Source organism: Lagopus muta, chromosome 3 (assembly GCF_023343835.1).
Source record: "Lagopus muta isolate bLagMut1 chromosome 3, bLagMut1 primary, whole genome shotgun sequence".
NCBI classification, from domain to species: domain Eukaryota; kingdom Metazoa; phylum Chordata; class Aves; order Galliformes; family Phasianidae; genus Lagopus; species Lagopus muta.
In genome coordinates this window covers 32586691-32614024 of record NC_064435.1, presented here as the reverse complement: position 1 = coordinate 32614024, position 27334 = coordinate 32586691, and the positions used below count along the sequence as shown (strand labels likewise).

Genomic DNA, 27334 nt, shown 5'->3' with positions numbered 1-27334 from the left:
CAGAGACAAGCCCTTGACGTTGAGGAATTACGCTCCTACCTTGAAGATCAAGATTACTCAATCAGGCTTTAAAGTCTGTTGGGTCACTCTGCCAACCCACGAGTTCCTACCGAGGCTGGGTCTCTGCCACCTGATTTCTGCTCATCAATATAAGAGAAGGATGGATGAGTAGTATTTTTAAACAACAAAGTTTGTTTCAGGGTTTTTTGTTTGTTATTGGAGGGAGTTAAAAATCAGTAGAAGGAATTAGTTGACGATAAGGTATGTTGTTTGGCATTCAAGTAGTTTTCATTTCACTGTATTTTAACAAACTGGAAAGTTTCAAAATCCTGTGTGACCAAATCAATCAAACTCATGTGGTAACAGTCACTGAGCCATTTAAGTGACTCAAAGCTTTCAGCAGCAGCTCTTTGCTGCAGGTACAGGCATGGCTAAAGTGAATACATTTGTCTCCAAAAACAAATGGAATTAGACCCAGCAGTAAATGCAAAATGCAAGCTTCAACATGAAAAAAAAAAAAAAGGAAAAAAAGAAAAAGCACCTTTCTTTTATCAGTATTTGAAAATTCTTCCTTCCTTCAAAACAACATTTTTCAGTATCTTATTTATCTTACTGCCATATGCTTGCAATTTCCACTCTGTAAAACCAAAGGCAAATTTTTGTGAACCGCAGTTATAATAAAATAACTCCCTTCATGGAATGGTCTGAAAGCTTGGAGTGCTCTCGCTGCACCCCTCCACATCTGGCACACACATCGGATTATAAACCAGCGGGCAGAGCAAAGAGATGGGAAGGAAGATAGTGGTCGCATCACAAACACAAGGCAGCACACCACCTACAATGGAGACTTTTTTCCTGACTGCCAGCGTGTCAAAGCATGACAACGAAAGGCAAACATGGGAGAAGTGCATACACAAAGATCCTCCACCTCAGCCAGATCCCTGATAGGCCCCGGGTCATACAAAATATGCTCAGCAGGCTTTGCAACCATCGCTCTGTGCCAGTAGTGCAACTGGGCTTCTGACTTTGTTGACAGACAGAGTTCACAGGAAATCAGTCTCTCATTCACAAGGCTCTTTTCCTTGATGTCATTTGTAATTGCATAGGTACAAATGAAACCAAAGCCTAGCCAAATGGCCTACATGTCATAATATTTTTTTTATCAGACTAAACTAAAAAATGTAGCTCATAGCTGATCTTGCTGTTCAAAACTCAACTGGAAAAATCAAACACATCAAAAAGAACCTAAGAATCAAATGGGATTATTGGTAGGGCCATTTCCCAGGTCTCTCTGAAGTCACACTTCCTCATCCCTTCAACCCTATGGCAGCAGCAGGACACATAAAACCTTCATCACGTCTTTAAGGCTTAGCAATAAATACCCTGCAGTCTGAATTATCAAAATTATTCAGAATGGTCAAATGATTTTTTGTTCAAAACCAACTTGGCACGCTGCTCAGGAAACCATTAAGGCAAACAAGAACGACAGAAGTTGGATTCTTTTTGCTAAGCTAATTGATGGCTGCACCAAAATGAAACATGCAACTGCATATGCAAAACTTTCAAAGACACACTGTATTACGGTTACAAAGCGACTTCCCCTCTGTGCCCGCTGTAATATGATCGTAATTGCTGTGAAAGGGCTAGAGACTGACTATACGTTAAATCCTGCCATCTGTAGGTGCTTTACACAGTTCCATTTGCTGCTGCCGGGTCAAAAGTTTACTGTATTTTCACTTGTTCATAACCAATCACAGCAGTCTATGCTACGTGTAATCTTTGACCTGCTCTCAAAGCAATTTTTGTATTATACAGTCATATGATTACACTGAAGAAAAAACTACCCACACATTTTATTAAGAATACATTTCTTGTTGGTTAGCTTAATAATTATTATTTCCATATTCAGTAAGCGTACTGTAGAGATATTGTTCTTCCCAGTGAACTCCCCTGGAGCCCAGCAACCACGCTGAATCCTCCCCGTAAAGAGCTCCAGCAGTTCTGGCCGTGTGCAGTTGGAACCACATGCAGAACGTGGTTGGAAGGAGCTCACTGTACCTGCAGCTTGGAAGGGAGGGGAGCAACCGCTCCGTATGCCTTGAGAGGGGAGGAGAAGCTCTGCAGGCATTTCAACTAACTTTTGGTGTTTGTTGTGAAAGCGTCTTTGAAAATTAGGATTTTCACATGAATATCCCTACATTCTTAATGTAAACATTGAATACGTAACAGGAGGTTGAATGGAGACATTGATGCTGCTGATATTATTACTATTATTAAAATATTTACACAACAAGCAGTCCCACAAACAACAGAATTAATGAAGCCTCATCTCCCACAAATTTGCATCCCCTGGTTGGTTGACTTCTGTGTCAAGAAAGGCAAAAGCTTTGAAGAAAGCTTTCCCACAGCTGGACCGTTTGTGAAAAGCCTATCTTTTCCCATTCCTAGGATTCACACGCAATTAATAAGATTTAAGATTATTTCATGCTGCAACCTTTCCCTTTGTCAGGACATGTCTAGGTGCTCCCACCTATACCTGTTTTCACAAAATGTGTGGGCTCTGGCTTCAGAGATCTCTGCTTTGCCAAAAGACGTGACCAAAATCCACAACAGTTAAAACTGCCACCAAAGAGAGCGGTACTAGATCTGGAGGTTGGTGGCCCTGCTATGGCAGGGGGGTTGGAACTTGATGATCCTTGGGGTCCCTTCCAACCCAAGCCATTCTATGATTCTGTGAAGAGAGATGAACGACGCGAGTGCGTGTGTACACAAGTGTCTGCTTTCATTCCATCGAAAGAAGACTAAAAATAAATAAGAATATTTGACCTTCCTTCTTATAATTTCTTAGAAAGCTAATTTAGATGGCCCAAAATAGACAGATGGTTATACTAAAAGACTGTTCAACAGAAATATTATGAGATTTAAATCTACCTATAGTGGATTTTGGCAGGCAGTTTTCAATGGAAAGCAGAGACCCCACGTTTGCTAACGAAAGTTATACAGAAAGAGATACATTTTCAAGGACATGTATTTTACTTTAGTCTACGAATTGTGATAGATTTGTGATCCTTTGCTTCCTTTTTTTAAATTCAGTATTTATGCACGTGCACTCTGTCTCCAAGGACAAACTAAAGTCGACATTCATGAATAGTTGCATAGCTGTGTCTCATGTCTGATTCTTACATGCTAAACCCTTTGTAAATGTAGCAGAGAACAAAGGCAAGCCCAAGCCACTGAAAATATCAGTCAAGTAATATATACAAGAGAATAATCAAATGAATAATATTAAATCATTTCTAAGCGGTTCATAACCTAAAATGCATTCACACTCAAAATTATGTAGTCACAATCATTCACATAAAAATAAAGGAAAAAACAAAAACAAAGAAAGAAGAATTTATTCTAAATATATAAACCAAAATCTGTCTGAAACAGCCCATTATCATCTTACCTCTTGCATTACAAAGACCACAGGCTTTTACTTAGCAGCTGCTAAACAAAGACTGATGCTCTGGTATCCGCCAGCTATGCTTATTGCAATTGTGCTTTGTTACCAATCATCTACCCAATTCAGAAATTAACACATAGAGGTACTGTCAAAAAGCAAAACAGAAAACATGTATTTCTAACTCAGCACCTGCACTTGGAGGTACTTCTATGGCTCTGTATGAGCATGTAAGCAGAAAAATGTTGAAAAATCCATTCTCCACCACTCCTGTCTAAAATCTTTAACTAACTCGTATATGAGAGGGACCGTGGATCTATTTATGAACCTAATGTTTGAATAAATCTCCATGTGCTTGGAAAAGGCTTAATTTTTTCTACATTTTCTTGTGCTCCCTATTAACAACGACAGAAGATTAATTTAAAACATAGCAGAAAACAAACAGACTTTTGAAGTTTCATTACTTCTCCCTGGACTCTGTAATTTTTATTTCTGAAAATTCAAAGTCTGTCTGGAATAGAAACCAGATTTGGAAGAAAAATGGAAAGATCTTATGACCAAAAGTTGAGAGAAGCCCTGAAACCACAGTTAAATTATTGAAGATAAGAACTGGAACATTACAGTCACAAGTGTACAGAAATCTTCTAAATGAGACTGTTGCTCATTAGAAGTTCTACCAGAATAAAAATACACATGATTTGAATCCAGGTGGTTATAGCTCCTTTTAAGAGTGCATTACTTCTAGTATTTCTACAGCTCAAAAAGAAATATTAGAAAGTTTGCAGGTACAGAGCATGAATTTATACTACCTATTGCTGTTACGATTGATACTACTTATATCACTGGGGCAATTTGCAGAGTCCAAAGCTGATCTGAGCAATCTGACTAGAGAACTCGTAAGGACCCAATTCCTGACAAGGAGAAACAGACGACTCCTAGGAATCAGATCTTTCAGACCAGAAACCACAGGGCAGCCTGATGAGACTTGGTGGGATTTACAAGTACCTGGATTTCATGTAGGTCCATAGAGCACCAACATCAGGGAAGTGCGATGCAGCAGAAATGATGCTTACATTCAGTTTAATTAAAGAACAACAAACCTGCAAAAAAGACTAGAGGCCAAGAGCGACTCTCTTCCACAGTGCATGCATTTCTCTGTGCCTAAGTTAAGTAATGCAGATTATTTAAATACACAAGCATAAAAGCAACTTAGAGTTTTTTTCTACCATCAGCTGAAAGATGGTAGAAAGCCGAGACCTTAAAACTAAAATCTTAAAGCCTTTTTAGTACACGATTTTTGTATTATTTTGTTTTCACCTGAATCTCCATGTTACAACTACAGCATAATGGTTCCCCCCTTAATGCTCAATGGTGAAAATTCTTGAAACAGTCAATAGGAAAAAATGCAGAATTTAAAGAAAATGTAAACAGTATAAAAAATTGAAATCTTCATTTAGTATTTAACCTTATGATAATAAAAATACACAACTGAGCATAGAGGTAATTGCTTTGGACAACCTGCATCTATTAAGTAAATATTCAGTGCTCTCATGTAATGGGTATGTGTATTATCTCAGGATAATAAAATTTTTATAGACTATCACAGCATACCAATGACAAATACATATACACGTACTGTTTTTTTTTCCCCATTCCAACTTCCTATGCTTTTTTCATGTTTAATAGTTACTGTCTCAAATCAATGTTTAAAATTCCCTAAAATGCAATAAAAAACTATAACAATCTACAATAATACCATGTCTCCTCAGAAAGTACTATTTGACTTCTCCAATGGCAATTAGAAGTTAGAATCTGAATTATGTCATATGCAAATGTTATGCTTTTTATATGCCACAGTAGCTTGTAATTGATAAAGGCATTTTTAATGAACAGTCTTGAAGGATGTGGTTTTCTATTAAAAGAGGTCACTTATCATAAGGGCTCTGCCATTATGTTTTGGTGGTTGGTTATAGATTCCTCCCACCTCCAGATTCTCACAGACGTCATCTCTGAGTCTTCATGGGAGTCGCTGACCTGACAAGCCTGCACACCCCGCAAGGAATTATCCCAGATATACTGCCAAGATGCCAGTGATGAAATAAGACTGGACCACAAAAGGTTGGAGGCTCTTCTATCGAGCTCCCTCCACTGCTGTAGAGGCTGTCCTCTAAACAGGACTGGGACAAACCCTGAATAACGTCCAGGTGCTGGGCAGCATCTGCTGCTTCTGAACTCCCCACCTCCTTTGGCAAAAAGCAGAGACAGACATCTCCTGCAGACTGGTCTTGGCCCCACTCAGACCATACTACTGCACAAAGGAGAGCAACCTATTTGCTGCATTGAACTGACTGGTTCTACCACCCTCTTTGATAACACAGCCCCTTCCAGTCACTTAAGTCAGTGAGAAAGCACCACACAATGTGAGCACGTTTCAACACCTGAGCTTGGATTAGAAAGTCAGTCATGAAGGAAACTATGGCCATGTCATACTAAGCAAAGAAACACAAAAGTAACCCTGGCAAGTACTTAATTCATAGAACATGAATTCTATGAACAGAGAATATGAACAATTCATAGAACATGAATTCTAGAACATGAACGGAGAAGCTCAAATATAAGCTGTGTCACCACTTCCCTTCAGAGTGGGAGCTGCATGTTCTCCTACAACACTGGAAGACAAGAATAGAAAGGAATCTTCCACACAGCTGAATAGGTTATAATCCTTACTGCGTCTTAAAGTTTTAGAATGAAAGAAACACTTCAAACAACCACAGTTTTTCACAAGTCTTAAAGCAATTGTCACTTTCCTTGGTCTTCTCTTGTCCTCCCTGTTAAAATACAGCCAAAAATTCTGGGAAGCTCCAAGCACAACTGTCCTGATTTCTGTTCCCTTCATGATTGCTGTTGTAAAATGTTTTTCATGCAGAGGCCATTAAGTCCTCAGGCTGGATGTTAGGAAAAATTTATTCTCCGAAAAGGTGGTCAGGCACTGGAACAGGCTGCCCAGGGAGGTGGTAGAGTCACTGCCCCTGGAAGTGTTCAAGAAACATGTAGATGTTGTACTAAATGACACGGTTTAGTGGGGACATATTGATGGTTGGAGTAGATGATCTTGGAGGTCTTTTCCAACCTTGGTGATTCTATGCTTTTAACACTTCTTTTGCTTTTAAAATTCCATTCAGAGAGATGAATCAAGGTTCTGGACATCCATGTAGCTGTCCTGGTTATTCCAGTGACAGCAAAATGGCTTAGCCAGCTTTTCCTAACGAACGGAAAACCTTAGGGAGCACACTATGAAGTAGCCTTTTTAGGGATTATTTCTTGCATTATGTAAAAAACTGTCATCATAAATGCATAATGCCCCTCAAGGCCTTGGGTAAGCACTATCCACTATTTGTCTGATAGTGAAAGAGGAAAGATAAGAAAGGGAAGCAAAATGTTTCTTTGCCATCATATTATGTGAAGGACAGAGAAATGTTTGTTGAGTTCAGCCTGAAGGTTCTTACAGGGCTTTGCAAAATGCCATGCAGCCTCTCACATGATGAAAAGCCTCTCCAAGGCTGTCAGAACAAGAAAAGCTCCACTAGCGATCGTGGCTATGTGGCAAGTGCTTTAATCTCAGCAACCGAGCAGGGCTTCCCCAGAGCTCTACTGGGAGAGCTGACTGCCCCTGGACAAGCTCCTCTCTGGTTCCTCCCAATAAGCAGAGAGACCAGGGAATATTCAGAAGGAATTTGCTGCTCAAGTGCCTGACAGCAGCAGAGGCAGAGAAGCAATGACAGGCCTTTTCTGGATGAGAAGCTGGAACTCTCCTCAAAGGCCCCATGCAGCCTAAAACATATTTGAAATGACCTGAGTATTGGAGCCAAAGAGGAACTTTCTTATCCTTCTGTATTTGCTGTGCTTTTCTGCCATACTGAGCGCATGAGTAGAGGCAAAGACAGGATAGGTGAATTAACTCAGGAAAAAGCTGTCCAGAACAGCTGAGCAATCAGTCCTCAAAAAATTAATGACAAAAGACTTTGAAGAAAGCCAATTTGTAATGGAATGTAAGGAGGGAAGTCCCTGAAGAGAGAAGCTGTCTACCAGCTCTGTGGCAGGTTCTGCTGCCCCGTGCAGTTTATGGTGGCTGGCAGCCAGCTTGGCGAGGCTCCCCTGGACACAGGAGAAGCCTGGACACGGGCCAGGCTGGGCACCGCTGCCATGCGCAGGGTGAACGAAGATCCTCTCTGTGAATTTGGTTACGAGCGAGAATATCGGGGTTTCCTAACGTTCCTCAAAGAGTCGAGCTCCCTGTTTATACAGGGATGGAACACGTGAAAGAGAGTACTTCATTGTGTTAGAGAAAACGAGCCACAGATTGTTAATTATATGGCTATTTGCACTTTGACTGGAAGAGGAAGTAAGCTGGTTATAACTACTTCGGGCTTTACTCCTGCAACTGCATTGAAACCACATTTATGACAGCTGAAACTACGCGATTTATATAATGTGGGCACTTCCTGTTTTTGAAGCAGTACTTCAACAGTACTGCACTACTATCACTTAGTTCACGTTAATACATTCCAGTTCCAGAAAAGTTAAATGCGCTCCGTTTTGAAGACGGCCTTAAGATCCTATTTTACTATTTTTAAATGAGTAGATAAAACTCAATATATTAAACTACTGCTGTCAAGCATCTCCATTTCTAGGACCTAATAATATTCCGCAGGCGTCAGGAAGCACATGTGCTGTGCATGTGTGAGCCCCAAACACCCAGCTGTCATCAGGGCGCGCACAGGGCTGGCTGACGGTCACTGCATGTCCCACCAGACAGGCAGCCTGCACTCCAGCTACACACACCAGCAGGTCCGTCTTTTCCCACTCAATATGCAGTATATTTCAAGCAATTTCTAATAGCAGCCTTGTTATTCTGAACAGTACACTACTAATTCTTAATGGTGGCAAGTGTATGTTCAATTTTATAGGCACTGAGCATGTGGAGTAACACAGTCCTCTCGGTATGAATAATAATAAAAATATCATTATTTGACCAGAAGATAATTTTGAAAATGCCATTTAATAACCCTAATAAGCAGCAGGATGTTTCCTGTGCCTTTTCTCTTACTTTGCTTATTTAATTGGATCTCTCAAATCAAACTTCTGCAATTACATAAATCAGCTCTCTGCTTTTCTGCCAGTTAATTTTCTAACAGATTACAGCAGGAAAGAATCTATAGACTGATCAATTAAATATCAAATCATATCTCCAGTAACTTCTGATGACAAGACACGATGATAATTCTTACTTATTAAAAAAAAAAAAAAAAAAAGGAAAAAAAAAGACATTTAATTTACAACGTATTGTTCCAGCTTTGTTTCCTGACATACAGCTTGAGACTCAAGTACCCTCTATAAAGGTATTTACAGTCTAAATCTCCAAAATACTTAATACAGAGAAGAGTCAGCACTTTTACTACCTGCTCTCCAAGGCACAGCCTCTTAGATCTGGTCATTGGATCCAATCCTATAACTGTGAAACGTGCCAGTACTGCAGTACTAATGGTGAGAGAACTCTTACAGACCTCTTAGTCTCAGACTGGGAGAAGATTAAATGAAGGTTCAATTAAGAAGTTTTTGTTTTTTTTTAAAAAAAAAAAGCTCCTCCAAACAAAATAAATGCTAAAGAAATTCTAAAGGTAAAACTGCCATTACACCTGGTGTAATAAATTCTCTTAACTTTCCAAGTAAAAAAGTGTAACTCATACACCTCTTCTCAATCGCTTCCCTTGGTCCCTTTCTTCCTTCCCCAAGCACAGACATGGCTCCAAAGCAGCCCACAAGCCCATCTGCCACCAGAAGAAGCCAGACCTACCATCTCCCCTTCCAAACCATCCTCTGCACAGACTCGGGTCCAGCCACACAGTGAAGGAGTTGCAGAGCCAGACACCTGGACAAGGCCAAAACATGGGCAGCTGGCACGAAGGAGGCAGAGCAATAGCTCTGCTGCAGGGTTGCAAGGCACTCTTGGGGAAGTTGTGAGACTGAGATTTGCAGTAATGACACCGCTTTGGTGACATCCTCACAGAAAGTCACCCTATGTTCACGCTCTACCTTCCAAACAGGGAGGACACAAAGAAATCCCATTTTCAGGGTGCAGCCTAAGGTTGCACAGTTACCTTAAGAGCACTGCCAAACTGCAGACAAACTCTAAACCTCAAATCTTTTTAAAATTATTTTTATTTTGGACCGAGTGGAAGCATTCATGCCTACAGCCCTGCAACCTTATCCCTCCCCCCCCCCCCCCCCCCCCCCAAAAAAAAAGTACTGTATTTCTAATGTGAAAAAAAATAATAAAGAAGGACTCAATGAAGGCAGCTCAGATTAGCTAACAGATACATCACAGTGGAACAATTCCGCTGTTAAAGATTATGCAGATGTTATGATGGAGGCAAAGAAAGTCTTTCTTTAGCTACAGCACAGCTGTTACATACAGCTTCAAAAAGACTTGGCACAGGACTTCAGCCACAAAACTTCCCCCTCGCTTCATTTCATGTCATCTGAGACTACAGGGAGCTGTACCAAGGACAAAGCTAACACGAAGGGAGCGTGGAACATCTTATCAGCAGGGCAGCTCCTTAAACTGCCAGTGCACCTTCACAAAACTCAGCTATATGTCTCCATTCCTTTTCAATGAAACAATCCCTTGTGGAAAAAAAAAAAACAACAAAAACACAACAGCAATGATACAGCACACTGCTGTGCCTCTTATTTATACTCGCATATCTTTTACTTTAAAGACAACAGCTGAATTACCACATAATTAACATGTATTACTGCTTCAAAAATAGCCATAATAAAAAATACAGGAAAATATCCATTAAGGCAAAACTATAAAGTATTATCAACTTCAGTTCACATCCTTTATTACCCAAGTCACTCCAAACAGTAGTCAAGTACCCTGACCAAGAAGCTGACAACAGCACCGTTTATGATCACACTGAATATATGTGTTTAATGGCAGTCTTATATTATCCACATCACATATGCACCACAATGAACCCATGTATTCACTGCCTAAATTCAGTGCTTAGCTTTTGCCTTTCAATGATGAATGGAAAATGTGTTAAAACAATACTGCTAGTTACATGGTACCCAAAAAGCACTGGCACTGATTTTGTATACTTAGTGCTAAAGCCCAAACAACATAATTTCATTTGAGTACTAAAATCACACTTAGTTGTGATTTCCCTTCAGTGATTATATTGGTAGGAAATATATCTGAGAAACATAAATTATCTTGTATGTGCATGAGATTAAATCAGTGCATTTCTGAGGCACGTGAACAAACTCTTATAAACTGTATTCAAATGTTTCCTTGTTAATTAATTCAAGTGGCATCAATTCTGACTCTTATGACACACTCAGATTCCACCACATGAAGTCATGAACTTATTTGTCACCTACAACATTCTTCCCACAATTGTGAAGTCTGAGATGAATTACAGAATCGTACGAGTTGGAAGAGACCTCCACGGATCATTGAGTCCAACCCCTGCCAAGGCAGGTTCCCTACCACAGGTTACACAGGAAAGCATCCTGTGTAAGGATGGTCTTGAACATCTCCAGAGGAAGAGTCCACAGCCTCTCCCACATGAGACAACAGCAGTGGGAGCAAGTAAAATACTGCTAGCATACAAATTTCCTTCACAAGTGCAACAAAGTAGAAGAAACTACAGAAACAAGGAAGCACAAGCAGAAGTGTACTGAAAAAGGTGGATCTTTATATACATTTTTTTTAATTGCTCAAATACTTTGTTACTAAGAACTGGACAAAAAGCTGGAAATTGTATAAAGATATTAGCAACGTTGATTAAAAACAACAGTGAAGAAAACTCATTAGAGGGAAAAAAATTACTAAAAATATTAACTGTGGTATTGCTATATTCATGAAAACAACACTTCAAAATGACCTACTTTAATAATAACATTAAAAAAAAATGAAGGAATATGGGCACTAAACCTCAGACTCTACTGGTTTTATAAAGCACCATCTACTCTTAGAATCAGTAACAGACTCGTGAAACTGAATCAATTTGTTCAACAGATGTTTCAGTTAACCCAAAGGAATTTTACTTTTCTATTGCAAAAAATAAAGTGCTATGAATAAAGCCCCACTGTTACGAGCAGCTTTCAAAATATACTAGCCCAATATTAGCTTCCATTTCCATTATTTCTTTCACCTAGCAGGAAAGATTTTCCATGCTGGCTTGGACGCGCTGCTGAAATGAAGTAGGCATGCTGATAGCACACAGCTCCCTCCCACCACAGCCACGGGTTTGCATTTTGCTTGGCCCCCCCTCTTCTCATTGAGCAGCTCTGTGTAGCTGTGCCAGCATAGTGCCCCGCTGCTGCAGCTCCAGTTCCCTACAGCAGCCTCCGAGTTGGTTCTATACCAGAGGCTGTTGCATCAGTCTAATTGCAACATCATTTCCTATGCTCTGGGCAAAGCAAAGGATTTCATTTTTAACTTCTGCTCCTAAGATGCAGGTCGTTCCTGCCCACCCCTCCCCATCTTTTTTTTTTTTTCTTCTTTTTTTTTTTAATATTTGAAACACAAGGATTTAAATAAACACTTCCCCTGCAGGGCAGTAGTCAAACAAAAATACCTCAGGTTTTCTTAGAAAGCAGCACTGAAAACCCTGCTCTGTGCCTGAAGCAGTGCTGCAGCCGCTCACAGACCAGATGCAGTGGATCCCCCGTGAGCAGGCTGGAAGGGGAATGTGCATTCCTACTCTGTGTATTTAATGTAATATTTAGCTACTACTAAAGCTTCAGCTCTTTTACTGCCTCCTTCTTCTGCAACACAGAGTAACAGCTTATCTGGCAAATGCACTCGCTATGTTTCTAGGCACCGTGCTCTTGGTTAATTCATAAAATCTGATCTAATGTTAGATATTCTGTACTCAGGTTAGCTAAGTTAAAACAATATTTAGCTTAACCATGCCTTGGCCAAAAATTTCCCCACTATCTACTGATTGCAGTGCTATCATAGTCGGCTGTGGACACCACACTGGGAAAACACAGATCCTGAGACTGAAGAAATGCAGCTGAAATTCTGACCTCAAGCCATTCTGATAGTGAGTATTACAAACACTGGGTGCTTTGTATCTGATACAATAACCAGGCACAAGAGGCATGTGCCGGGGATGAGCGATGAATTTCCTTGTCATTTCAGTTCTGTGTTCATACATTATCCGAGTTGACAGCATCAAAAAATGCCCAGCTTCCCGCACCCCAAATCAGATTGTGTGATACAGACATCTATGCTGAAGTCAATGTATGAAGCAGGCACTCGCGGGAGGAAATGCCAGAAGTTTCAGAGCAACCTGCACTCTGCCCTTGCTTGTATGGCTCAGTGTGCCCTGCTTTGTGTCACTGAACTTCCAGGGCACCTCTGCTCTGCTCAGCATACAGAACCAAAGCGGGGAGTTGCCTCCCTCCTGGTATTTGCCATATAGGCCCATTCCTTCCACTGGACATTATTCAAACCTCTTTCTAGAAGACAGAACAAATCATTTCTTTGTGAATTCAACGGTGCAGCCCAGCTCAACAAACAGAAGGGTTACTCCCACTGTTACTCTCAACTTAGAATAACTCTGTTATTCCTGACTTCCTAACCAAAGCAAAGCCAGCTTTAAGGTCAAAATGATTCCCCAGTTCTGAACACAACTTTGTCTGCAGTTTGGCACAACTCAGACCTCATTTCTTCACAGTGCTTGGCATTACAGCATGCTTTATATAGCACTTTCAAACCTCAGCCCCCGCTGCCTCGCTTGCAGTTATCGGTGCTAAGCACTTTCCCAAATCAGATACAAGGATCTCAAGCCATGCGCAGGAAAGCAAGGCGCACAAAGACAGAAGAAAAGCCCGAATCAACCAACTCACCTAGCATCACACAGGAACTCCAGCACAGCCAGGAAAAAAGTCCCAATCCCCAGGGCAGCAAACAGCTGCGCAGAGCATCCGTACGGCTCCTGCTGTCAGCGAGGCTGGGCCACCACGGAGAACAGCCTTTGCCCCGCAGGCACCAGGTTCATCCCCAGAGCAGGTCCATCCTGTGCGCAGTGAAGCAGGGGTCCTGCAGAACAACAGCATGTCAGCAGATGGGATAACACAAGGGAGATTTGCAAAGACAAACTTGGATTTGTCTTTCTTTGACTTGGGCAATGCTATGCTGCAAAGATGTTTGCATCGCCACTTCCAGAAAAACTAAACTAAGTTACTGGAAATAGGCAGTGCGATGGTGCCACACCAATATCTGCACAAATTCAGATCTTCAGGCTGTTGTAGAAAATGAGTAACTGAGCAACTGACTGCAAAGGCAAAACAATCTTCTTCGAGGGACTAGTAATAGGTAGTGGTCAACATATACTGTAGGAGCTCTTACTAAAGCACACATATTTCCTTACACTGAATGATTTTTACAAAAAAGGTATTTCCAGAACTCCTCTGCCTGTTTTCCTCAAGCCACAGCCCCTGGCCCATGCTGATTGAAGGCCTGGCCCTTTTTCACTCTTGTCTTTAGGGCAAGACTCTCCAAACTCCAACTCTGTTGCTTTTCAGCTTTTCTTGCTGTCCCCTGCTGACTGGCAGTGACGCTCTCCCCTTGTCTCCCCTGCTTTGTTCTTCCTCCTGTGTGCCCTGACAATCCCATCAACTATTACCCTCCTTCAAATCCATCACCCACTTCTTGATCTGATCTCTCACCGCCTTAAGGACTCAGTTTCTCAGTGCCACTGCTCATCACTTCTTGTTGCACTGCATCTTAGCTACTTACTATCTTCTACTCCCCTTCAACAGTCTCTTTCAGCCTAGATTTACCCCTTTTCACAGAATCATAGAATGGTTTGGGTTGGAAGGGACCTCAAAGATGATATAGTTCCAACCCCCTGCTGTGGGCTGGCTGCCACCCACCAGCTCAGGCTGCCCAGGGCCCCATCCAGCCTGGCTTTGAACACTCTCCAGGGATGGGGCATCACAGTTTCTCTGGGCAGCCTGTGCCACTGCCTCTCTGGCCTCTGAGTAAAGAATTTCTTCCTGACAGCTAATCTACATCTCCCCTTTTAGTTTAAAGCCATTTTCCCTTGTCCTATCACTATCAGATCATGCAAAAAAGTCGGACCCGCTCCTGTTTTCTCCTTAGCTCCACTGCATGAAAACACAGTGGTGGACAACAGTGGCAGAAAAGGCCTGCTCAATGGGACAAAGTGCAGGGAAAGAGGAAGGGCCCTTACATCCAGCTCTGTCTCCCCTGCTCACAGCTGGGATTATTTATTTGGGGTGTGGACCAGGCCACAGCTTTGCTCATGTTCTCGGGCACCAGGCAGCCCCTTCTGTCCTGCACAGCTCGCTCACCTCTCATCCCAATTTTATCAACCTCCTACCCACTGGTTGACTATTCATTTCTCCCAGTCAAGCAGTTTCTCTTCCAAAGCTGTCTTAGGAGGAATCACTGAGAATAAGAGAAGCAGGATTTTTGGCTCTCAGTTAGAATGGCCAACCCCGTTCATTACCTCCTGCTGAGACACCTGCCCAGGTGTACTTCTGCTGGTTTTAGGGGCAGCACGTGCAATCTGCACACATTTGCTCAACAGGATGGAAAACGCTGCTAATTGCAACCGTGCAGCAGGACGGCATGCAAAAGCTGTGATTTCTTTAAGAGCACACAGTTTGGTTAGATCTGGGATTCTCACACTGCTGACAAAGGCAAAGCAATGACTCAGAAGCCACTCTTCTTCCCTCAAAGCCTATCACCAGCACTTTCTGCACTGCCATTTCAAGTTTCTGCTTCAAGGGGGGAGATGTAAGCATTTGCAAAAGAAAAAAATATTCTTCAAAAAGATGACATGAGAAATAACTTTTTTTTTTTTCCCCCACAGATTGTTATAAATAGCCAAATAATTTTGATAGGAAAAAAAAGGTATGTTGGAGGCAGCTATTCAGCTTCAAATATTTCAGCTCCAAAAACTGATTTTTTTGCAAATTTATTAAAACAGAAAGTACCACCATAAAATTAAAAATAAGTAAATCAATCCAGCATCCTATCCAGGAAAACATCAGGCAGCTTTGCTTATTACAATTCCTGGCACTTCCCTCCCAGCCCTTAGCAGTGTAAGCCATCCAGCTCGCTAACACAAGAACAGCACAGATACTAAGATCTGAGATCAAGTGGTCAAGCTGCAAACGAGCTGCTGAGCTGGGGCAGTAGCTGGGAACACGCCAGGGCGGCCTGCCTTGTCTCCAGCACCAATGCTGTGGCTTGCCTCCAGGCACTGCTCACACCGTAAGTGCCCTGGAAGTCCCACTGCTTGGCTGCACAACTGCAGCTGCACCCCAAAAACTTCTGGGCCACAGAAGTAAAACAGGTTAGTTCGATTCACGCTGAAGGTCAGACCGAGCTATCGAAGATAATTTAAGCAAACCCATTTATTCTCCATCTGGGCTAAATGGGAGCAGGCAGGTATAACGGTAAACAAGTCAACATTTTCTCCATGGTTCTTGTAAATACTTCTGCACAAACACCATCCAGAAGAGCAGATCCAGTGAAAGTATCACATGTCTACAGCTGCATGCAAATTATAGCACAGCCTCAACGTGCTACAACAGCAATTTTTCAATAAGAAATAATTATTTCCAAGGAACGACTGACTGTTCCTGTGGGACTGTATTTAGAGACACCTGATGTACCCAATTTTCAAAACCTGCTAACTACAGCAAAAATAGTATATGACCTACATGCATATTCCTGGAATGTTCATTTTCATGAAAATAAATTGAGAAACTGAAGTAATTTTATTGCATAGTAGAGAAACCGGTTGTCGAGCATCTATAAAAGCTGGGTTTTCCTGTAAAGTACAAAATAATTATCTGATCACTTGTTACAGCTAAAATGAAAAATATTAACTAAGTTGAAGTAAACTTCACTACTTCAATGTGCAGTCACAGAAAGCACACTAATCTTCATCCTAAAAAAGACATCAGAATTTTGTGCGCTGTTTCTTTTGGCACAATATAATGCTGGCTGTCAGTAAAGGGCTTTTTCAATGAAGAAAAATGGAAGGAAAGCATTCCCATTCATACAACTCTGCTGAGTTGATGAGAATTGTCCGGCACTGGTAGTTGTTTCACAACTATACGCAATCAGAGCAGACTTGGGTCCTACACATCACTATAGAGTGTTCCTAAACACTCGTCTGAAATCCAGCAGACCTCCAAAAATGGTATCTGTTAACGCAAGCCAACTTAATTATTTTGTCACTGAAATAAATATTTATGAGCTAAAACACTATATCAAGTAGGAAAGCTTTAACGTAAAACAAATCATAAAACACTGATAATAGAAATGCTTGAAATGGCTCTAGGAGCACATGGATTTATGTAAGATTTGTGAACATGTAAACACTCAGATGGATATGTGAAGAAAAAGGTGAAGCACAGTGCAGAGAACTAGCCATCAAAAAGACTGATCTTCCTTAGGACAAGTGTATCCTTGCCAGGACTTTGGCCAGGTGGCTCAAGCATAGTGAACATCCTACCCATCAGCCCATTCATTTTAAGGTAAGATTTTTTTTTTTTTTCTTTTTCTTCTCTACATAGTTTTCAATGTTTTTAAAGAACAAGTTATTCCCTGAAATATTCTCTGAAAAATTCCCTGAAACCTTCAGCTGTTCACCCTTACTCTTCAACCCCCTCAAGCAGGAGCAGAGAGGTGATTGTTCCCCTATATTCAGCACTCGTGAGGCCGCACCTCGAGTACTGCGTCCAGTTTTGGGCCCCTCACTGCAAGAAAGATATTGAGGCCCTGGAACGTGTTCAAAGAACGGCAACGAAGCTGGTGAGGGGTCTGGAACACAGGCCATATGAGGAGAGGCTGAAGGAGCTGGGAATGTTCAGCCTGGAGAAGAGGAGGCTCAGGGGAGACTTTATTGCTCTCTATAACTTCCTGAAGGGAGGTTGTAGTGAGCTGGGGGTCGGCCTCTTCTCTCGTGTCATTAATGATAGGACCAGAGGGAATGGTTTCAAGCTACAGCAGGAGAGATTCAGGCTGGACATGAGGAAGTATTGCTTTTCAGAAAGGGTGGTCAGGCACTGGAATGGACTGCCCAGGGAGGTGGTGGAATCACCGACCCTGGGGGTGTTCAAGGAAAGGCTGGATGTTGTGTTGAGGGACATGGTTTAGTGGGAGCTATTGGGAATAGGTGAACGGTTGGACTGGATGATCTTTTAGGTCTTTTCCAACCTTGGTGATTCTATGATCACAAAAGCCGCACTGCAATGCAAACAGCATATTTGATATAATCAACTTAATGGAGTCATTTGATGAGGAATTCTTCTCCATGTGGCAAAATTAAGTCTACTATTTTGTTTAGCTATTCTTTAAAACATAATCACAGAATCACAGGGGTTGGAAGGAACCTCAAGACATGCTCAACCCAATAGGTCACAGAAGTGGGTGTCCAGCCGGGTCTTGTATAGGTCTCTCCATAGAAGGAGACTCCACAGCTTCTTTGGGCAACCTGTTCCAGTGCTCTGTCACCCTTACCATACAGTTCTTTTGCACATTATATGGAACTTCCTCTGTTTTTGGCCTTTACTCCTTGTCCTATAAACTGCATACCACCGAGAAGAGCCTGGCCTCATCCATTTGCTTCCGACCTCCCTTTAGATATTTATAATCGCCTCTCAGTCTTCTTTTCTCCAGGCTGAACAGTCCCAGATTACTCAGGCTTTCGTCATATAGAAGATGTTCCAGACCTTTAATCATCTCTGTGGCCCTTTGCTGGACTCCTTCTAGGAGATCCCTGTCTGTTTTGAACTGGACACAGTATTCTAAATGTGGCCTCACTAGGGCAGAGTAAAGGGGAAAGATTAAGTTTCCTACATTAGAACCTTCATTCACCAGAAATCCCCAAATCACAATTTCCCTTTTAATTTCAAGAAACAACTAAAACAAATTTACAAATGAAAATTGTACTATCCTAAATAAATAATGCAGCAGCACAAAAGCTACTTCATGTATTGATCAACATGTATACTATAGTTTACAATTTGACTTCAATCTGTTCAAAAAGCATGCCACAATAAGATCAGTATAAAACAATACGGTTCTTATGCAAACAAGCGGAATTCCAAACTAAGTTTGCTGCTCCACAATACACTGCACACAGCTCTTCAGTTTGTTCTCACACTGAAAAGTAGATTAAAATGGAATAACAGCCTTACACTGTATTCCATCGATTTTACTGACTTAGCTAATGTTAGTTTAACAAAGAAAAAAAAATATCTGAAGAAACAGAAATCACAAATAGTGACAATACCACCTACAACCTCCCAGTGATATGGCACACTGTCCATAATTTCATGGCACGATGTCACAAGAGGAAACTTGTATCTTGCAAACCCCATCTGACACAAGAAGCACTCACCTAACCAACCCTCTGCTGTTAGCCCTGTCCCATACACCACTACTGTGAGTTCGAGGAAATTTAGCTTCTGTGAACTATTTTTACACCTATCACCTCCTCCATTCCTTACCAAGCACCTGGGGAAGCACAGGATCCCCACTGATTTTCCTTTCACCTAGGTGCTCCAGAAATTCAAAAACACCTGACAAAATGCATGCACTTGCAAAAGACGCAAGGAAGTTCTCCAAACAGCAGAGAATTTAAAAAAAAAAAGACATGAGAAATTCTATTGCTCTCCTAAACAAACAAGCTTTTTAATTAGACAATGTTTATTAAACTCTAATATCGTATTTGTGCCTAATTTTGGAGATTCTGTGAGAAAATGTCAGGTTTTACACTATCCTGCTATTCCAGTAACATACTCAGCCCCAGGAATTTTAAGTGCTGAGCCCTAAAGCCATGATGAGTAGAAGCAGGAAGTATTTTCTAACAAGTACTCTTGTAAGCAAACAAAAATCCTGTTTAAATGCTGGGCTCCAACCTCTCCGGCTACATTTGTAAAACTTTATCTCCTTTTTGGGATCTCTTATTTGAGCCCACAAATCTTTCCTTTGGTAGAAACACCACAACCATCACATTACAAATTGTGTTGGATCAAAATGCTGGAAGTATGCAGTCACACCAGAGTGCGCCAACCTAAAGCTAGGTGCTGTTAACAAAATCCCGTCCTATAGTAAGTAAGCCTGTTCAATTTAATGATATGGCATAAAATTGTTGATTTTTTTTGTACATTGCCAAACTGAATTAGTTCACCAAAGGGTTGAGAGAAGTTTTTACAGCCAGTGAGATGCGGATATGACACAACAACATGGCCAAGCCTTGGAAAACAGGAAGGGAACAGGGAAAAGGAGTTTCATTTCTAGAAGCAGTCAACTTTTTTCTTCTACCGGATTAGGCCAGTTTATCCAAAAATCTTCACCACCTGTTGATGCTTCTCCATTCTGCATAAATTAACACCTAATAGCCCAAGGCAGTGTTCAGGTATGTGTGCTGCCAGCTGAGTGCATGTTTGACAAACAGCCCCATATCTCATACCTTTGCATCTGCATACTGCATCTCCTGTTTCTCCTACAGAGAATGAAGAATCTGGGAACACCCCAAAAGAGCAGTTTCCAAACTGCAATCCATGGTCAAAAGACATGGGCTACAGAATACAGCTAGTCCAACTGAATTGTATCAAACATCGTAATTACGAATGCCTACATTTCACTGCGTTATAGCAATAACCAGTGAGATAATTTAGCATTAATGGTTTAGTATTTGGGGAACTACCTAGTGATCTAACTTACTTGGCGTGGGTCCTTCTGCAAGGAACAAAGAAACCCACTCAGCCCATGGCCAGAGGAAGCCCCATCCTTAATTTGTGGCCTCACAGGTACTTCTCTCATCAGCCAGTGCAGACCCCATGGTCTGCATACTATTACATGGTCTACATACTGCATACTACTCAAACTGGGCCATGCAGAAGCTGTGAAAACTTTCTGTAATTCCTTCAGCTAAGTGGAAAAAAACAAGAACAGTAACTAAGCATTTTGGTTCAAAGTGAGCTGCCTGGTTTCTATTATTTTTTTGATTTGTTGCCAAGTCGTTTTTTCCCTTTTCTTTAAATGAGCTCAACATCAACTAACTATGGAACCTAGATATTCTTTGTTTTGTAAAAAGAATTCTTTATCAAATCATCTTCCCAAATGAAAAACGGTTTTCTGACAGTGACAGTTACACCACAGAAACGAAGAATTATTATATATTAATCACATGAATTTATGAGTCAAAATGAACGTATAACATTTTAATAGAAGCTCAAAATAAGATAATTCTACTGAATTTACTATAAAACCAATGTACTATGCATATGGGTATAGACAAATACATATGCATGTATACACAAAATTATAAGACATAAATATATATACACATATACTTTCTAATACAGGTTAAAAAGTTATTTGCCAAACCCCTGTTATTCAGTTCTTCTAAAAATCAAAGTCACTCTGATTTTATGACTAATTTTCTCTTTTGGTTCCAAGATGTTTCTCCAGACACCCAAAAGAAATGTGCAAAGTGCTTTTGTTCCCACTAAATGGAACACAATGAACACAAATGGAAGAGGCTGCATCTCTCACAGACAGACAATACTTGGATTCTTTCAAGTGCTCCTTCAGTGCAAATGGAAGCAAACAGAAAAGCTGCCACAGCCACATCTTGGTGCAGTCCACAGCTTTTGTCGATCTAATCAGTGCAAAGTTGGGTGCAAAGAAATTCTGACTATTTTTAAATGAAAGAGGTTAATGAGTGATCTGCACTCATTGGTTATGACACTCGATCATGCTCACCACACCTCACAGAGGGCCCCAAGCACACCCTGCCAAGTTTCCAACTTACACTATTTCACAGGCTATTTTGTTTATCCACTTCATCACTTCCCTGAGCACGTCTCCTCCTTCCATCTACCTTTCTGGAAGCTGGGGGCCATTCATGCATTTGCTACCCAACTGGTTTCTAACCGGGCGGGCCCGTTCTTTCTGTTGCCTTAATGACTGTGGATAAGACAACTGAATGTTCCAGTTTGATAAGCAGCCACTCCACTCCACAGAAAGATGTGTGGGAACACCTGGACCCAGGCCTGGCCTGGTGTGGCCATGCCCCCAAGCTGGGCCATCTCTTTGGTATGGTCAGCACACCTTTCCATGTGTGCAGAGCATCCCAGCATGCACACCAAGCATCTGGGGATGTATATGTATATGTATATGTATATGTATATGTATATGTATATGTATATGTATATGTACATGGTGTTTTTTTTTTACTCCCATTCCACTCTCAAGAAAGTTTCATATACCATAGCTTGGTAAAACCAGGGATTCCCGTGTCACCTTCCTTCTACCTCACTTTCCACCCCACCCCCCACACGCCTCATATCTTCATTCCCATTGTATTCAGGGGTAGGTCTTTCCAAAGGCCAGCTTTGAGCTGCACCAGGAGGATGGGTGCTGGGGATATTCTGCTGGGAGGTGTTAGTGGCTGCCATCACACAGCTCTTTGATCTGCAGAGGACTGCAGATCTGGGCCTGCTAACCAGATGCAAGGGGCTCCCTCCTTCCCCCTTTTCTTCCTTCTGCATTACAGACAGACAGAAATGCCATCAACTTGAGTGCAAGGGCCTATAAAACAATTACAGAGTTATTCTGAATTTAAAAAGGTCTACTTTGTGCTTTCACAGAGGATGTCAGAAAGAGTTTGCAAACCCACAGCTTAATTTGGAAAAGGATTCTTTTGTCACAATCCTTGTTGTTTAAGAGCAGTCTGAACTTCGTATGCAATTTTAATTGCTGACATTTAACAAAATGTAGTTTTCCAAAGTTCTTATCGTAACCATATACTTAAAAAAAAAAAAAAGAAGAATTTAAGATGAAAAATATGTGGGATTGTTTTAGTACTTTCTACTAATTACTACCACTTTCATTAGTTGGAAAAGAAAAAGACAATTTTTCTCCTAAACTGGCATGGAATAGCCAATTCAGTAAGCTGCGCTTTTGTTTCCTGTGAGACAGCAGTGGAAAAATCTCTTCCATTTATTCGGTCTTCAGAGATCAAAACTGGCTGGGTGTCAAACCTGCACTGTAGAAGTCCAAATCCATTCAGCCATGCATAGATAGATTCCACAGTACTTACAACCAGTTATCAGTATCAGCTTAACAGAAGATGAATCTCAGGTATCCTCCAATGAGTGTTACTGCAACTCTTTATAAAAGGGAGCAAAAAGCTGAACCGACAGTTCAGCACAAAAGGAAATTAAAAAAAAGTAACACTAATGGCAGTGCCAAATTACATTAAAGATCTCATTGATGTTTTACTAGATGAGGTTTGCATAAAAACATAAAATGAGAACTCATACAATGGTGAATGAGCATCCTGGATAGCTGTTAAAAAGCTGTTTCAGGATGGTGACTGCTCCAAGACACGCCACATGCAGCTACAATACTCAACATGCCGGTTTCACCACCTCACTCGTGATTGTGGGGCATGCAGAAATCATCATAGGGACACACAGGGTAAGGCCTAAAGGTGAAAGAGTGCTGATGAGAACCTTAGATAGAAAGATTATTTTATTATTTTTTAGAAAGGTAGAGCTTTCAGGAAGGAAAAACACACCAGGGTGAACTGAGCAACTTGCTTTTAAGTAGAACAAGGATATGTTCCTAGGTGACTGCAATGAACTGATTAAAATGTGCAGCCCTGTTAAAGAGGCACTTATCGCATTCAATCAGGTACACAGCATATTAAATCCAAGGAAAAATATTAAACTTCAATTTCCGATACATACACCCAACATCGCAGTATCCTGACGTACCTTTTCTATAGCAGAAGTTTATGAATAGTGGCACCCTCAATACTTTTTAAGCTCAGATTTTAAAACTGAATGGAATAATTGTTTAACAAAAATATTTTTGCAACCTTTTTGCTCTGTATCTAACTATACTGTTTTAAAAACTGCTTGCTCAATTTTATTTTTGTTTAGCAAACATATTCAGTTCATTCTTTAAGATAAAGGAACTGCAAGCTAAATCACGTTTCCCTTGTTATTAAATATTGCAAACAACTACTTTACCCTTAAAACAAGCAACTGTTGTTACGCATTCAGCACGCATGACCTAAAAGCTCAGTATTCTCAATCCATGCCAGCAAGCTGTAAGGCTGCAAACCTGCATCTGAGAGCAGACGAACCTAAGCATTCTGAAAATGGCCCTGTCATGTGAATTATATAGATTTATTGATACAGATGCACACACAAACCCACGTCCCGTCTTTACAGTTTAATAAAATCTGCAGAGTCTTTAGGGCTGCTGAGAGTAAGTGCGATTTTTATCACCACCACATAATCAGGCCTTTTTAAGGCTCCTCTCCTTGCCATGCAATTCGTGGATCACAGGAACACAGAGACTCTGAACCAAGTTTTATTTGCACAAAAGCACAGGAAACGTTACACAACACCAGCACTCATATGGAGGAGGAGAGAATCTGTGCTGCTCATACCCAGATTTGCCAGAATTCAGCCTTCAGTCACAATTTGCTCAGAGCTTTGAGGTAAAGAGTAATTTTTTTTTTTTTTTTAAAGTAAATAAAAACAGCATTCCTGAATACAGAAACTATTTATTGGCGTTTGGGGAGCAGAAAACACAAGTGTGGTTCAGGTATGCTGCAGAAATCTGTTGCAAAACAGTAAAACTCTCCTAATCTTTGTCTCTTGCTTGAAGCAAAACAGCTTTGTATTGTCTCTAAAAATAGGAAAGGAGCGCAGGGGGGAAGGGAAGGGGGTGGAATAAGAGGATAAGTGGGAGTGAGAACTGATACACCATCCTGGCATTAATTTATAAAAAGACTGGTGAATTGTATTCTTAGACTATGGCTTTCCTAACAAAGTCAGGCACATTCTCAATTATCAAATAAAAAGAGTCATCCTCTACTTTTTATTCTGTACATGCAAAGGAAAAAAAGGAAAAGTTTTGTTTCATCTGTTACCAAAACCATCACTCTGTAGTCAACACTTCTAATGAAATACAGGCCAGAGGATTAGTCAGAGCAGATTCATGGAAAAGAAAAAAAAAAAGAACAACAATGGAAATCTGTATGCAAATGCAAGATTATCACAGGAGTTAAAGCCAAGGATGAGCCCTGCCCAAGTATCTCTGAGCACCATCCTACAAGGCTTTCCCTCACCCAACTCCACATCCATGAGTAGATCATGCAAGCCATTGCCCTAAAGTAGAGAAGTGATCCTGAAATCGTAATTAAAGCTCTCACTTAAGCATTCTAAATACCAATTGTACCACCAGAAATGCAGCCCCTATCTGCAAAAATCCTATAAAGATTGTGTTCATTTCTGCAAAGAAGGAGTGGGCAGGGGCCTGGAGCAGAAAGCTGTCCTCTTGTCTATGCTTTGGGCTGTTGCCACGCAGAGGAAAGGTTGCTGCAGAGCAACATCCCAGATAGGAGGCAGAAGAGGAGTTCTTTGAAAGCCTATGGTGTTGCAGACAAACAAACAAGCGCAGACATCTACCGATCATGCTTGTCTTGGGAAAAGCAGGCTGTGGTACAGAGCCCCAGGTTGGCTGGAGGCAAGGCAGCAAACCACTGAATGGCATCAACACAGCTTTCAGGCCAGATCCATCAGAGGAGGAAGTGGCAACAAAACGCTTTTCATGTTTTAACGTCAGACCAATCTCAGCTGGGGTTTTGTGCAAGTAAATTGGACTCAGTTTTTCTCAGAGGGTTATTTTTAAATACCTGACCATATGAGGTTCCTTGGAATAGGAAAAAAGGGGAGGCAAAACTAAACGGTCATTACATATATGTATAAATATAACATTAAAAAACCCACAAGATATTTAAACTGACTAGAAATGTCCACTTTCACTTTAATTTTAAAGTTGGCAATGGACCTGGACCAAAAAAAGGCTATATTCTGACCAAGAGGCAGCAGTACACAGTTTCTAAAACCAGTATTTAAAACAGTTCAGAAGAGGGAAAAAAAAAAAAACCAACAGAGCCTTGCACAAAATCTATCCCTCAGAAAAGCAGCAACTCAATTTTGAGTCCTTATTCAAATATGTGCTGAAGCCACTCAGTGCTTGAAGAGAAAGCTCAAGTATCAGAGGCAACAGCAGCGAGTTCACAACCAGAGCGTGGGGCTGTACAGAGTTCACTTGATGGCAGCAACATCAACAAATAAGGGCTGGAGGGCTGACCCTGAGTTGTCTCAATGCTACTTTCCCTGCAAGAAGCATCTGCACCAGTGCCAGAAAGACTCCCGTGTTTATTTCAATATAGAATTCAATATATTCAATATAGTAGATAAAGGCTCGCATCTAGGTCTATGTAAATCATCTAGAAAGATTCAGTGGGATGCTGAACATCAGAGAGCACATGATCACAGGCATGAAGCGTTATCAAGAGAAACGACTGAGACCAAGAAGGAGAATACTTGTATCTAATGCCACAGCCCTGAATCCCAGTACTGTCTGACTGTCATTCTGGTAGGTAGGAATCTAGCAATTCTATTTTTTCAGCAGTACCCATTAATATATTTAGAACCAAATCACGTAACGCTACCTAAAACAACAGAACAAGCAACTGCCTCAAAAAACTGCTTTCAGGATTAAAGAGGCATATTTTTGTGTATAGAGAATAGCGTTCACATATCAATTTATCTCAAATCAACTGTCCCCATCTGTTTACTCAGGCCTTTTTTGGGCTGTCACTATCAATAATATATGCAAAAATTTGCATAGCTCTGCCAGCAGTGCTGGTTAATTGTCTGTTTGCTGAAGTTCTTCTGAGCAAAATTATTTTATTTGTCAAACAAAAACGGTGTTTTTAATAGTGTTTTGACAATGGAATAGCAAAATTTAAATATTAAAATTACATTATATGATCTCAATGTATGATAGTGTCAGCCAAAGAACTGAAGTTCTGCCAGTCTGCATATTCCCCTTCCCAGGCTGTCACTGGTATTGCTTCTCTGTCACCTCCTCCTTTTTAAATTTGGACTTTTATACCATGCGAAGGAACTGATTTCTTGGTTTCAAAGAAAACGCACCCACCCTGCTTCTCACAGTGGAAAACACAGAGATAGAAAGCCTTCTTCTAAACAAAGAGCCCAAATTGAAAAGCAAAAAACAAACAAACCCATCAACACTCACAATTTAAAAAACCCCAAAACCACACAAATGCCGCCAAAAGAAGAAAGCCACTAGAAACACTTCATCCCAAATGATACTGGTTCGTATTTGCCATTTTACTTAAGTGTTTGGATATTCCATAAATTTTTATCTACTGTGCGTACTGTTGATTTCTGAAACTACACAGTCTTGAGTGCCCAACCCTTTGGCTTGCAAGGGCAGCTTTGAATGAAGAGGAATTGTCTGCAGCTGCATCTATGAGTTTCTCTGACAGTAATGCTTGCTAATTGTTTCCGTAGAAACTACAACTGACACAAAGAACACAGTAACACTATTTGATAGAGAAATTCTCAGCTACAAAACATTCTTTTCCAACATAGTCACCAACATTAGCTATGCATCTTTGCCAGCAATGAACAAAAGCCTGCATGCTGTGCTCGGGACAAATCTGCACCAGCAAAGGCAACGCAGTGTTGCCACTGCTGAAATGCACCACCCACTGCCTCACTGTGCTCACACCCACTGCTTGGTCTTATTAAGCATTCAGCAAGCATCAATGAAAGTCAGCAGGTGTCATTTTTTCTCCATGGAGGAATTCAGTTTCACACCTATGCTTCACACACACTTCTGTGTCAGACGCCATTTTGTCAGACTGCCCCTCTGCTGCCATCTGTGGCACAGCAACAAAATGCAATGGAATATTG

The 27334-nt window shown here is 41.0% G+C and overlaps 1 protein-coding gene across 8 annotated transcripts in view; it reads right to left on the bottom strand.

Annotated features, from left to right (window-relative positions):
- NCOA2 (nuclear receptor coactivator 2) overlaps window positions 1-27334 on the bottom strand; it is a 188757-nt gene that overhangs the window by 108233 nt on the left and 53190 nt on the right. For 6 of the 8 annotated variants that reach the window (XM_048938909.1, XM_048938906.1, XM_048938907.1 and 3 more), the window contains exon 3: window positions 13373-13565. The exons of the other annotated variants lie outside the window; for them this stretch is intronic. The gene's annotated coding sequence lies outside the window, so the exon portion shown is untranslated. The remainder of the gene's footprint in view (window positions 1-13372; window positions 13566-27334) is intronic. 8 annotated transcript variants of the gene reach the window in all.